We start from the raw sequence: 10,913 nt of genomic DNA on the forward strand, positions 1-10,913 counted from the left end.
ATCTCAGTTAATTATTTGTTCAGATTCAGCCATTTAGGTTTCCAAATTACAGTCAAAAATGCTTATGTAAGAACATCTACTTAAAATTTCATTATTTTAAAAAAAGTGATTGAAAAAAGGATCAACTTTATTAATCAAATATCAATATGATTAAATGTTATTCTAATTGGAAAAGGCCTCCTAAAAAGGAAAATTAATTTGAGATCATTTCAAAAGTGTTTGACTCACATATATCACTATAAACCAAAATCATGTATATTATTTGAAAACTTATATTTGTAGTGCAAAACCTTAAGGAGAAATGTCCATCCTTATGAATTGAAAGGATTTAAAGGGCAAATGAATTTAGTAGGCAAACACACACACACAACACCATTGTGATTCATAAGAAATAATATACCTTCCTGAGTGCATAACTCAGTACCACCAATGGCTGAAGCTTTGAGGAAAACATTAGAGTTTTATAGAATTCTTAGAGGTCTAGTTCATAAAACAAGCCAAAGTCATATTAGCAGAATTTTATAAATGTAAAGCAGTCATGTACTGAGTACTTACAATGTATGACTTCCATTTTTCTCAGGATGTGCCTTGTGTTTCATAGCAGTAATTCACTGAGTCTCCATAAAATACCTACAAGTGAAGCAATTGATATAATGTTTGAGTTTTGCCAGATTACATCCAACAGTATCATATGGGCAGGGGCTTTATGAAGATAACTGTGGAAAACGGTATCACTTACCATGTGAGGAACATTTTAGATCACATTATGAAAGATGTTCATGATGATTAACATAGGGTCAGTATTGTGGCTTAGAAGGATAAGCCACTACTTTGGATACCAGCTATCCCATATTGCTGAGTGCCAAGAGGAGTCCCACCTCTGCTTATGATCCAGATTCTTGCTAATGTGCCCACTGGGTGCCAGTAGGTGATGACTGAAATACATGAGTGGATAGATGGGATTTCTTGTTCTTGAGATCAGCCTCACCCAGCTCTGGCTGTTAAAGGCATTTGAAGAATGAGCAGATAGAATCAATCTCTCTCTCTCTCTCTCTCTCTCTCTCTCTGTCCCCCCTTTCCCCTTGCTCTAACATTCAAATAAATAAATCATGTGGAGAATTTTCTTTTTTTAAAGATTTATTTGAAAATCAGAGTTACCCAGAGCAAGAAGGAGAGACATAGAGAGGGGGAGAGGTCATCCATCTGCTAGTTCATTACCCAGTTGGCCACAATGGCCAATGACATACTGGTGACTTCTTTCACAGTCACAAGCTTAACCCTCCACCAAATAAAGAATTCAACAAGTGATAAGTAGCAAAAACTGCTCTTCCACAGTATAGTTAAGTGCAAAAAACAAATATCAAAATGTTAATTTTACTCATATATATTACATATTTGTGCTCTTTATATTAATTACCATAAATTATGTAAAATGTGATATTTTTTCTTTGATAGTGTCTTATTTCACTAAGAATAATGCTTTCTTGTTGCACCCATTTTGTTGCAAAAGACAGGATTTTGTTCTTTTTTTATGTCTAATTGCCATATCATAGTGTACATATACCTTTTCTTTATTCAGTCATCAGTTGCTGCACATCTGGGTTGATTCCACGTCTTAGCTATTGTAAGATGGGCTTTAGTGAACTTAGGGCTGCAGATAATTTTTTCACATACTGATTTCATTTCATTTGGGTAAATTCCCTGGAGTGGCATAGCTAGGTCATATAGTAGATTCATTTTCAGATTTTTGATGACTCTTCATGCCATCTTTCATAATGGTTGTACTAGTTTACATTCCTACATACAGTGTATAAGTATAACTTTTCCACCATATCCTCACCAATTTTTGTTATGTATTGTTTTTGTTTTTTGAATGGATGATAACCAACTTTTTTTCAAGAATTTCAAATATCTTTATTGTTCAGTGTTTCATCAGTGAATTTTAATAGTGTTCATCATTGAAAAGAAAATTTTTTTCTCTATTTTTATTTATACATATATATGTATATATATATATTTATTTAGTGAATATAAATTTCCAAAGTACAGCTTATGGATTACAAAGGCTTCTCCCCACACAACCTTCCCCAAACCGCAACCCTCCCCTTTCCTCCTCGCTCTCCCCTTCCATTCCCAACAAGATTCATTTTCAATTCTCTTTATATACAGAAAATCAGTTTAGTATATATAAAGATTTCAACAGTTTGCCTTCACATAGCAACACAAAGTGAAAATACTGTTGGAGTACTAGTTATAGCATCAAATAACAGTGTACATCACATTAATGACAGAGATCCTGCATGATATTTTTTTAAAAATTGATTAATTATCTATGTAATTTCCAATTTAACACCAAGGGTTTTTTTTTTTCATTTTCAATTATCTTTATATACAGAAGATCACTTTAATATATACTAAGTAAAGATTTCATCAGTTTGCACCCACAGAAACACAAAGTGTAAAAATACTGTTTCAGTACTAGCTATATCATTACTTCACCTTCAACAACCTATTAAGGACAGATCCCACATGGGACGTAAGTACACAGTGACTCCTGATGTTGATTTAACAATTTAACACTCTTGTTTATGGCATCAGTAATCTCGCTAGGCTCTAGCCATGACTTGCCGAGGCTATGGAAGCCTTTAGGGTTCGCCGACTTCGATCTTATTCCAACAACACCATAGTCAAAGTGGAAGTTCTCTCCTCCCTTCAGAGAAAGGTACCTCCTACCTTGATGGCCCCATTCTTTTCACTGGGATCACAATCACTGAGATCCTTCATTTAGGTCTTTTTATTCTTCTTCATCTTTTTTTTTCCCCAGCGTGTCTTGGCTTTCCATGCCTAAAATACTCTCATAAGCTCTTCAGCCAGATCCAAATGCCTTAAGGGCTGATTCTGAGGCCAGAGTGCTATTTAGGACATCTGTCATTCTATGAGTCTGCTATGTCTCCCCCTTCCCATGTTGGATCCTTCTCTCCCTTTTTTATGTTAGTATTAGCAGACATTAATCTTGTTTGTGTGATCCCTTTGACTCTTAGATCTATCAGTGTGATCAGTTGTGAACTGAAATTGATCACTTGGACTAGTGAGATGGTATTGGTACATGCCACCTTGATGGGATTGTATTGGAATCCCCTGGCACTTTTCTAACTCCATCATTTGGGGCAAATCCAACTGAGCATGCCCCCTATTGTACATCTCCTCCCTCTCTTTTTCTCATTCTTATATTTAACCGGGATCACTTTTCAGTTAAGATTTAGACACCTCAGAATAATTGTGTGTTAATTACAGAGTTTACAAAAAAAATACTAAAATGGATAAAGTGTTACATTGTACATCAGCAGTCAGCACCATAGCTGATCAAGTCACTATTTCTCACAGTGTCCATTACACTTCCTCAGGTTACCCTTTGGTGCTCAGTTAGTTGTCGCCGATCAGGGAAAACGAATGATATTAGTTTCTTTGGGACTGGCTTAATTCACTTAGCATGATGCTTTCCAGATTGCTCCATCTTGTTGCAAATGACTGGGTTTCATTGTTTTTGACTGCTGTATAGTATTCCATAGAGTACATGTCCCATAGTTTCTTTATCCAGTCTACTGTTGATGGGCATTTGGGTTGGTTCCCAGTCTTAGCTATTGTGAATTGAGCTGCAATAAACATTAATGTGCTGATGGCATTTTTGTTTGCCGATTTAATTTCTTTTGGGTAAATTCCAAAGAGTGGGATGGCAGGGTTGTATGGTAGGGTTATGTTCAGGTTTATGAGGAATCTCCAGATTGACTTCCATAGTGGCTTAACCAGTTTGCATTCCCACCAACAGTGGGTTAGTGTCCCTTTTTCCCCACATCCTCTCCAGCATCTGTTGTTGGTTGATTTCTGAATGTGAGCCATTCTCACCAGGGTGAGGTGAAACCTCATTGTGGTTTTGATTTGCATTTCTCTGATTCCTAGTGTGTCTGTTGGCCATTTGGATTTCCTCTTTGGAAAGATGTCTGTTGAGGTCCTTGGCCCATCTCTTAAGTGGGTTATTTGTTCTGTTGTTGTGGATTTTCTTGATTTCTTTGTAGATTCTGGTTATTAACCCTTTATCTGTAGTATAGTTCGCAAATATTTTTCCCATTCTGTCGGTTGCCTCTTCACTTTCCTGACTGTTTCTTTTGAAGTACAAAAACTTCTCAGTTTGATGCAATTCCAATAGTTAATTTTGGCTTTGACTGCCTGTGCGTCTGGGGTCTTTTCCAAGAAGTCTTTACCTGTGCCTATATCTTGAAGGGTTTCTCCAATGCTCTCTAATAATTTGATGGTGTCTGGTCATAGATTTAAGTTTTTGATCCATGTTGAGTGAATTTTTGTGTAAGGTGAAAGGGATCTTGATTCATGATTCTGAACGTGGAAATCCAGTTTCCCAGCACCATTTATTGAATAGTCTGTCCTTACTTCAGGGATTGGTTTTGGCTCCTTGATGAAATATGAGTTGACTGTAGATGTTTGGGTTGATTTCTGGTATTTCTATTCTGTTCCATTGGTCTATCCATCTGTTTATGTACCAGTACCTTGCTGTTTTGATAACAACTGCCCTGCAGTATGTCCTGAAATCTGGTATTGTGATGCCTCCAGCTTTGTTTTTGATGTACAAGATTGCTTTGGCTATTCGAGGTCTTCTGTGTCTCCATATGAATTTCAGCATCATTTTTTCCAGATCTGAAAAGAATGCCTTTGGTATTTTGATTGGTATTGCATTGAATGTATAAATTGCTTTTGGGAGAATGGACATTTTGATGATATTGATTCTTCCAATCCATGAGCATGGAAGATTCCTCCATTTTTTGGTATCCTCTTCTATTTCTTTCTCTAAGGTTTTGTAATTTTCATCGTAGAGATATTTAATGTCCTTGGTTAAGTTTATTCCAAGGTATTTGTTTTTGTAGCTATTGAGAATGGGATTGAACTTAGAAGTTCTTTCTCAGCCGTGGCATTGCCTGTGTATACAAAGGCTGTTGATTTTTGTGCATTGATTTTATATCCTGCTACTTTGCCATATTCTTCGATGAGTTCCAATAGTCTCTTAGTAGAGTTCTTTGGGTCCCCTAAATAAAGAATCATATTGTCTGCCAAGAGGGATTGTTTGAGTTCTTCCTTCCCAATTTGTATCCCTTTAATTTCTTTTTCTTGCCTAATAGCTCTGGCTAAGACTTCCAGAACTATATTGAAGAGCAGTGGTGAGAGTGGGCATCCCTGTCTGGTACCAGATCTCAGTGGAAATGCTTCCAACTTTTCCCCATTCAATTGGATACTGGCCGTAGGTGTTTCATAAATTGCTTTGATTGTATTGAGGAATGTTCTTTTTATACCCATTTTGCTTTGGGTTTTCATCATGAAAGGGTGTTGTATTTTATCAAATGTTTTCTCTGCGTATATTGAGAAAATCATATGGTTTTTCTTCTGCAGTTTGTTAATGTGGTGTATCACGTTGATTGTTTTGCGAACATTGAACCATCCCTGCATACCAGGGATAAATCCCACTTGGTCTGGGTGGATGATCTTTCTAATGTGATGTTGCATTCTACTGGCCAGAATTTTATTGAGGTTTTTGGCATCTATGTTCATCAGGGATATTGGTCTGTAATTCTCTTTCAATGCTGCATATTTTCTGGCTTAGGAATTAAGGTGATGCTGGCTTCATAGAAAGAATTTGGGAGGATTCCCTCTTTTTCGATTGTTTTGAATAGTTTGAGAAGAATTGGAGTTAGTTCTTCTCTAAATGCCTGGTAGAACTCAGCAGTGAATCCATCTGGTCCTGGGCTTTTCTTTGTTGGGAGGGCCTTTATTACTGTTTCAATTTCTGTGTCAGTTATGGGTCTGTTTAGGTTTTATATGTCTTCCTGGTTCAATTTAGGTAGGTTGTATGTGTCCAGTAATCTATCCATTTCTGATAGATTTCCCTGTTTGCTGGCATACAAGTCCTTGTAGTAATTTCTGATGATTCTTTTTATTTCTGTTGTTACGTTTCCATTTTCATCTCTGATTATATTGATTTGGGTCTTTTCTCTTCTGTTTTTAGTGAGTTGGGCCAATGGGGTGTCAATTTTGTTTATTTTTTCCAAAAACCAGCTCCTCGTTTGGTTGTTTTTTTGTAATTTTTTTTTTTGGATTCACTCCTGTTGCTTTCTTCTCTGATTTTGACTATTTCTCTTCTCCTACTAGCTTTGGGTCTGGTTTGCTGCTGATTTTCTAGATCCTTGAGATGACTTGAAAGTTCATCTATTTGGTACCTTTCCAATGTCTTGATGTGGGCACCTATTGATATAAACTTTCCTCTTAACAATGGTTTTGCTGTATCCCATTGGTTTTGGTATGTTGTGCTTTTATCCTCATTTTCTTCCAGAAAATTTTTGATTTCTCTTTTAATTCTTCTATGACCCATTGTTCATTCAGGAGCATGTTGTTCAGTCTCCATGTGCTTGCACATGCTCTAGGGATTCCCGAGTTGCTAATTTCCAACTTCATTCCTTTATGGTCTGAGAAGCTGCATGGTATGATTCTAATTCTTTTGAATTTGCTGAGACTTGCTTTATGGCCTAGTATGTGGTCAATCCTAGAGAAGGTTCCATGTACTGCTGAGAAGAATGTAAAGTCTTTAGATGTAGGATGAAATGTTCTGTAGATATCTGTTAGATCCATTTGAGCTATAGTGTCGTTTAAATCTACTGTCTCCTTGTTGATCTTCTGTCCTGTTGATCTGTCTATCTCTGCAAGTGGAGTATTGAAATTCCCCAGTTCTATTGTATTGGGGTCTAAGTCTCCCTTTAAGTCCCTTAACAAGTCTTTTAAATAAACCGTTGCCCTGTAATTAGGTGCATATACATTGATATTCGTTATATCTTCCTGTTGAATGGATCCCTTAATCATTATATAATGCCCCTCTTTTTCTCTCCTAATAGTTTTTGTGGTAAAATTTATGTTATCTGATATTAAGATGGCTACGCCCACTCTTTTTGCATTTCTGTTGGCATGTTATATCTTTTTCCAGCCTTTCACTTTCAGTCTGTGTGCATCTTTGTTAGAAAGATGTGTTTCTTGCAAGCAGCAGATAGATGGGTTTTCTTCCTTAACCCAATCAGACAATCAGTGTCTTTTAACTGGATTGTTCAGGCCTTTAACGTTTAATGTGACTATCGATAAGTAGTAACTTTGCCCTATAATTTTTGGGTTTCCTGTGATCTTTTGCTGTGAGGTTTCCTTCCTTTACCTTCTTTCATATTGGTTACTGTGTGTCTGTGTTTCTGCGTGTATCACACCTTTAAGCATCTTTTGCAGGGTAGGACGAGTGGCAACAAATTTTTCCAATTTCTGTTTGCTGTGAAAGGTCTTTATTTCACCTTCATTCACAAATGAGAGCTTTGCAGGATATAATATTCTGGGCTGGCAGTTTTTCTCTCTTAGTACCAGGGCTATATCTCGCCATTCCCTCCTCGCTTGTAAGGTTTCTGATGAGAAGTCAGCTGTGAGTCTAATTGGGGATCCTTTGAGAGTGGTCTGATGTTTCTCTCTTGTGCATTTTAAAATCATTTCTTTATTTTTCACGGTGTTGAGTTTAATTATGATGTGTCATGGTGAGGATCTCTTTTGGTCATGTTTATTAGGGGTTCCATGTGCTTCCTGTACAAAGATGTCTCTGTCCTTCTCCAAACCTGGGAAATTTTCTGCTAGCATGTCACTGAAAAGGCCTTCTACTCCTTTCTCCCTCTCCATGCCTTCAGTAACTCCTAGAACCCGAATGTTGAGTTTTTTAAGAGTATCCTGTAGATTCCCGACAATATTTTTTAGATTTCTAATTTCCTCTTCTTTTCTTTGGTTTGCCTGTTTCCTTTCCTGTTCTCTGTCTTCTAAGTCCGATATTCTCTCTTCTGCTTCACCCATTCTGTTTTTAAGGCTCTCTAATGTGTTTGTCATTTGATCTATTGAATTCTTCATTTCAGTATGGTTTCTCGTCACTATCACTGTTTCTTGTTCTACTAGTTGTTTCATTTCATTTTGATTCCTCCTTAATATTTCATTTTTGCGCGAGAGATTTTCTATCTTGTCCATTAAGGATTTCTGTAGTTCAAGAATTTGTTTTTGAGAGCTTCTTAATGACCTTATCAATTTTTTGAGATCTGCTTCTTGCATTTCTTCTATCTCATCATCTTCATAATCTTGAATTGAGGTGTCTTTTTCATTTGGGGGCGTTATAGTGTCTTCCTTGCTCTTTTTTCCTTGGTTTCTATGTTTGTTTGTTATCTTGGAGGTGTGGCCAAAGAGCTGTGTTTGGTTCTTCAGTGTTGCCTAGGCTAAGGAGTTTGTTTTACTTATGTAAAGTGGTCCCTGCTCTTTGTCTTTCTGGGGTTTGTAAGGAGAGTGCAGAGAGAGGCTAGTGTCCCAGCTGGACCCTCCCCCCTTTTTTTTTCTTCCAGTCAGCCTGGTTTAGTTCCCCCTCCTTCCCGCATGAATTCGGACCAAGGTCTAACCTTCGCGGCCAATGTCTCGGGTTACCTTTCCTTCCATCGCCGGATCTCAAATTCTGTGGGTGGGCTTCTGTAGCTAGGCTCGCTGTTTTGCCAACTCTTGTGGCCCCCGTGTCCATGGCGTGGCTCAGTTTTGGTCGGGGCGCCGCGGTGCGGCATGGCTGGGTGCTGCTAGGTGCGGCTCAGCGTGGCTCTGTGCGGCTCAGCAGGGCTCAGCACGGCTCTGTGCGGCTCAGCAGGGCTCAGCGCCTCTCGGCTCAGCAGTGGGCCTCCTTGCTCTCCTCGTAGGTCCTCCGTGTCACATCCACTAGATCCGGAATAGTTTCCTCTACAGTTTTTTCCTCTGAGTCTCTTCTTAAGGGTACAGTAACTCCACCCCTGTTAAAATTTCTTTTCCCCAACTGTTGTGTGCGCCCTCACTCCTCTGCCATCTTGGCTCCACCCTGGATGATAACCAACTTTATTATTTGTTTGTTTTTGAGTGAATAATAGTCACTTTAACTGAGGTAAGGTGAAACTTATTATGGTTTTTCTTTGCATTTCTGTGATGGCTAGTAATCATGAGCATTTTTCATGTGCCTGTTGGCCACTAGAATTTCATCTTTGAAAAATGCCTGTTCATGTCATTTTCCCATTTCTTTACTGGATTGTTTGCTTTATTGTTGTAGAATTTCTTGAACAATTTATTGTTTCTGGAAATTAATCCTTTATCACGTACATAGTTTGCAAATATTTTCTCCCATTTTGTCAGCTGCCTCTTCAATTTGTTGAGTGTTTCCTTTGCAGTCTAGAAGCTACTTAGCTTGATGTAATCCTATTTGTCTTTTTTAACTTCTATTGCCAGGGCTTCTGTGATGTTTCCTAAAATGTCTTTCCATATGCCAATGTACATTTTTCTTGATGTTTACCTCTAGTAATTTGATAGTATCAGGACATATATTTAGAACCTTGATATATTTAGAGAAGACTTTTCTATAACCTGTATGGTAGGAATCCTGTTTCATAACTCTGCATGTGAAGATCCAAATTTCCTGTATCATTTTGAAGACTGTTCTTTCTTCAGGGATTAATTTTAGCTCATTAGTCAAAGATTAATTGGTTGTAATGTGCAAATTAATTTGCAGATTTTTATTCATTTACAATGGTCAACATGTCAATTTTTATGCAAATACTATGCTTTTTTGAGTATAAATATCATATAGTATGTAAAAATCTACCATGATGATGCTTCTGGTGCTGTTTTTGTTAAGATTGTGTAAGTTTTTTTAGGGTCTCTTATGTTTCCATATGATTTTTAGCAGTGTTTTATCAAGATCCCAGAAGAATGTCATTATTATCTTGATTGCGATTATATTGAATCTGTAACATGCTTTGGGTAGTGTGCACATTTTGATGATACTTATTTTCCTAATCCACAAAAATGGAAGGTCTTTACAACCTTGCCTGTCCTATTCATTTCTTTAATGTTTTGTAAATTTCATTGTAGTGATCTTTAGCATCCTTGCCTAAATTTATTCCAAGGAGTTTAAATATTTTAAGCTATTTAAATGGTACTGATATTACAACATTTTTTTCAGCCATGGCATCTTCTATGTTTGCAAAGGCAACTGATTTTTGTGTGTTGTTTTTTATATCCTGAAACTTTGTTAACAAACTCTAAAATGAATTCCAATAGTATTTTTTTAAAGATTTACTTACTTATTTGAAAGTCAGAGTTACACAGAGAGAGGAGAGGCAGAGAGAGAGAGAGAGAGAGAGAGAGAGCAAGAGAGAGAGGTCTTCTAAATGCTGGTTCACTACTCAATTGGCCACAACAGCAGGTGCTGTGTTGATCTGAAGCCAGGAGCCAGGAGCTTTTTCCAGGTCTCCTATGTGGGTGCAGGGGCCCAAGGACTTGGGTCATCTTCCACTACTTTCCCAAGCCACAGCAGAGAGCTGAATCAGAAGTAGAGCAGCTCGGTCTTGAACCAGCACCCATATGGGATGCTGGCACATCAGGCCAGGGTGTTAACCCTCTGCATCGCAGCACTGGCCCCAACAATAATACCTTATTGGAGTCTTGCTTTCCCTAATTATAGAATCATGTCATCCACCAACAGGGATAGTGACTTCCTCCTTTCCAATTTGTATTTCTTGATTTGTTTTCTTGCTTAAAGGTTCTGGATAAATCTTCTAGAACAACATTTAATAGCAATTGTGAGAGAGGCCATCGTTGCCTGGTTCCTGATTGTAGTGCAAATGATTCCAATTATTACAATTTAAATATGTTCTGTTTGTGATTTTTTCATATATTGTGTTGATTGAATTAATGAATGCTCCTTCTATACAAAAGTTGCTTAAGGTTTTTATCAAGAAAGAATGCTGTTTTATCAAATGTTTTCTCTTCATCTATTGAGGTAAAAT

This window comes from Lepus europaeus, unplaced genomic scaffold (assembly GCF_033115175.1).
Source record: "Lepus europaeus isolate LE1 unplaced genomic scaffold, mLepTim1.pri SCAFFOLD_3_1, whole genome shotgun sequence".
Taxonomy (NCBI): domain Eukaryota; kingdom Metazoa; phylum Chordata; class Mammalia; order Lagomorpha; family Leporidae; genus Lepus; species Lepus europaeus.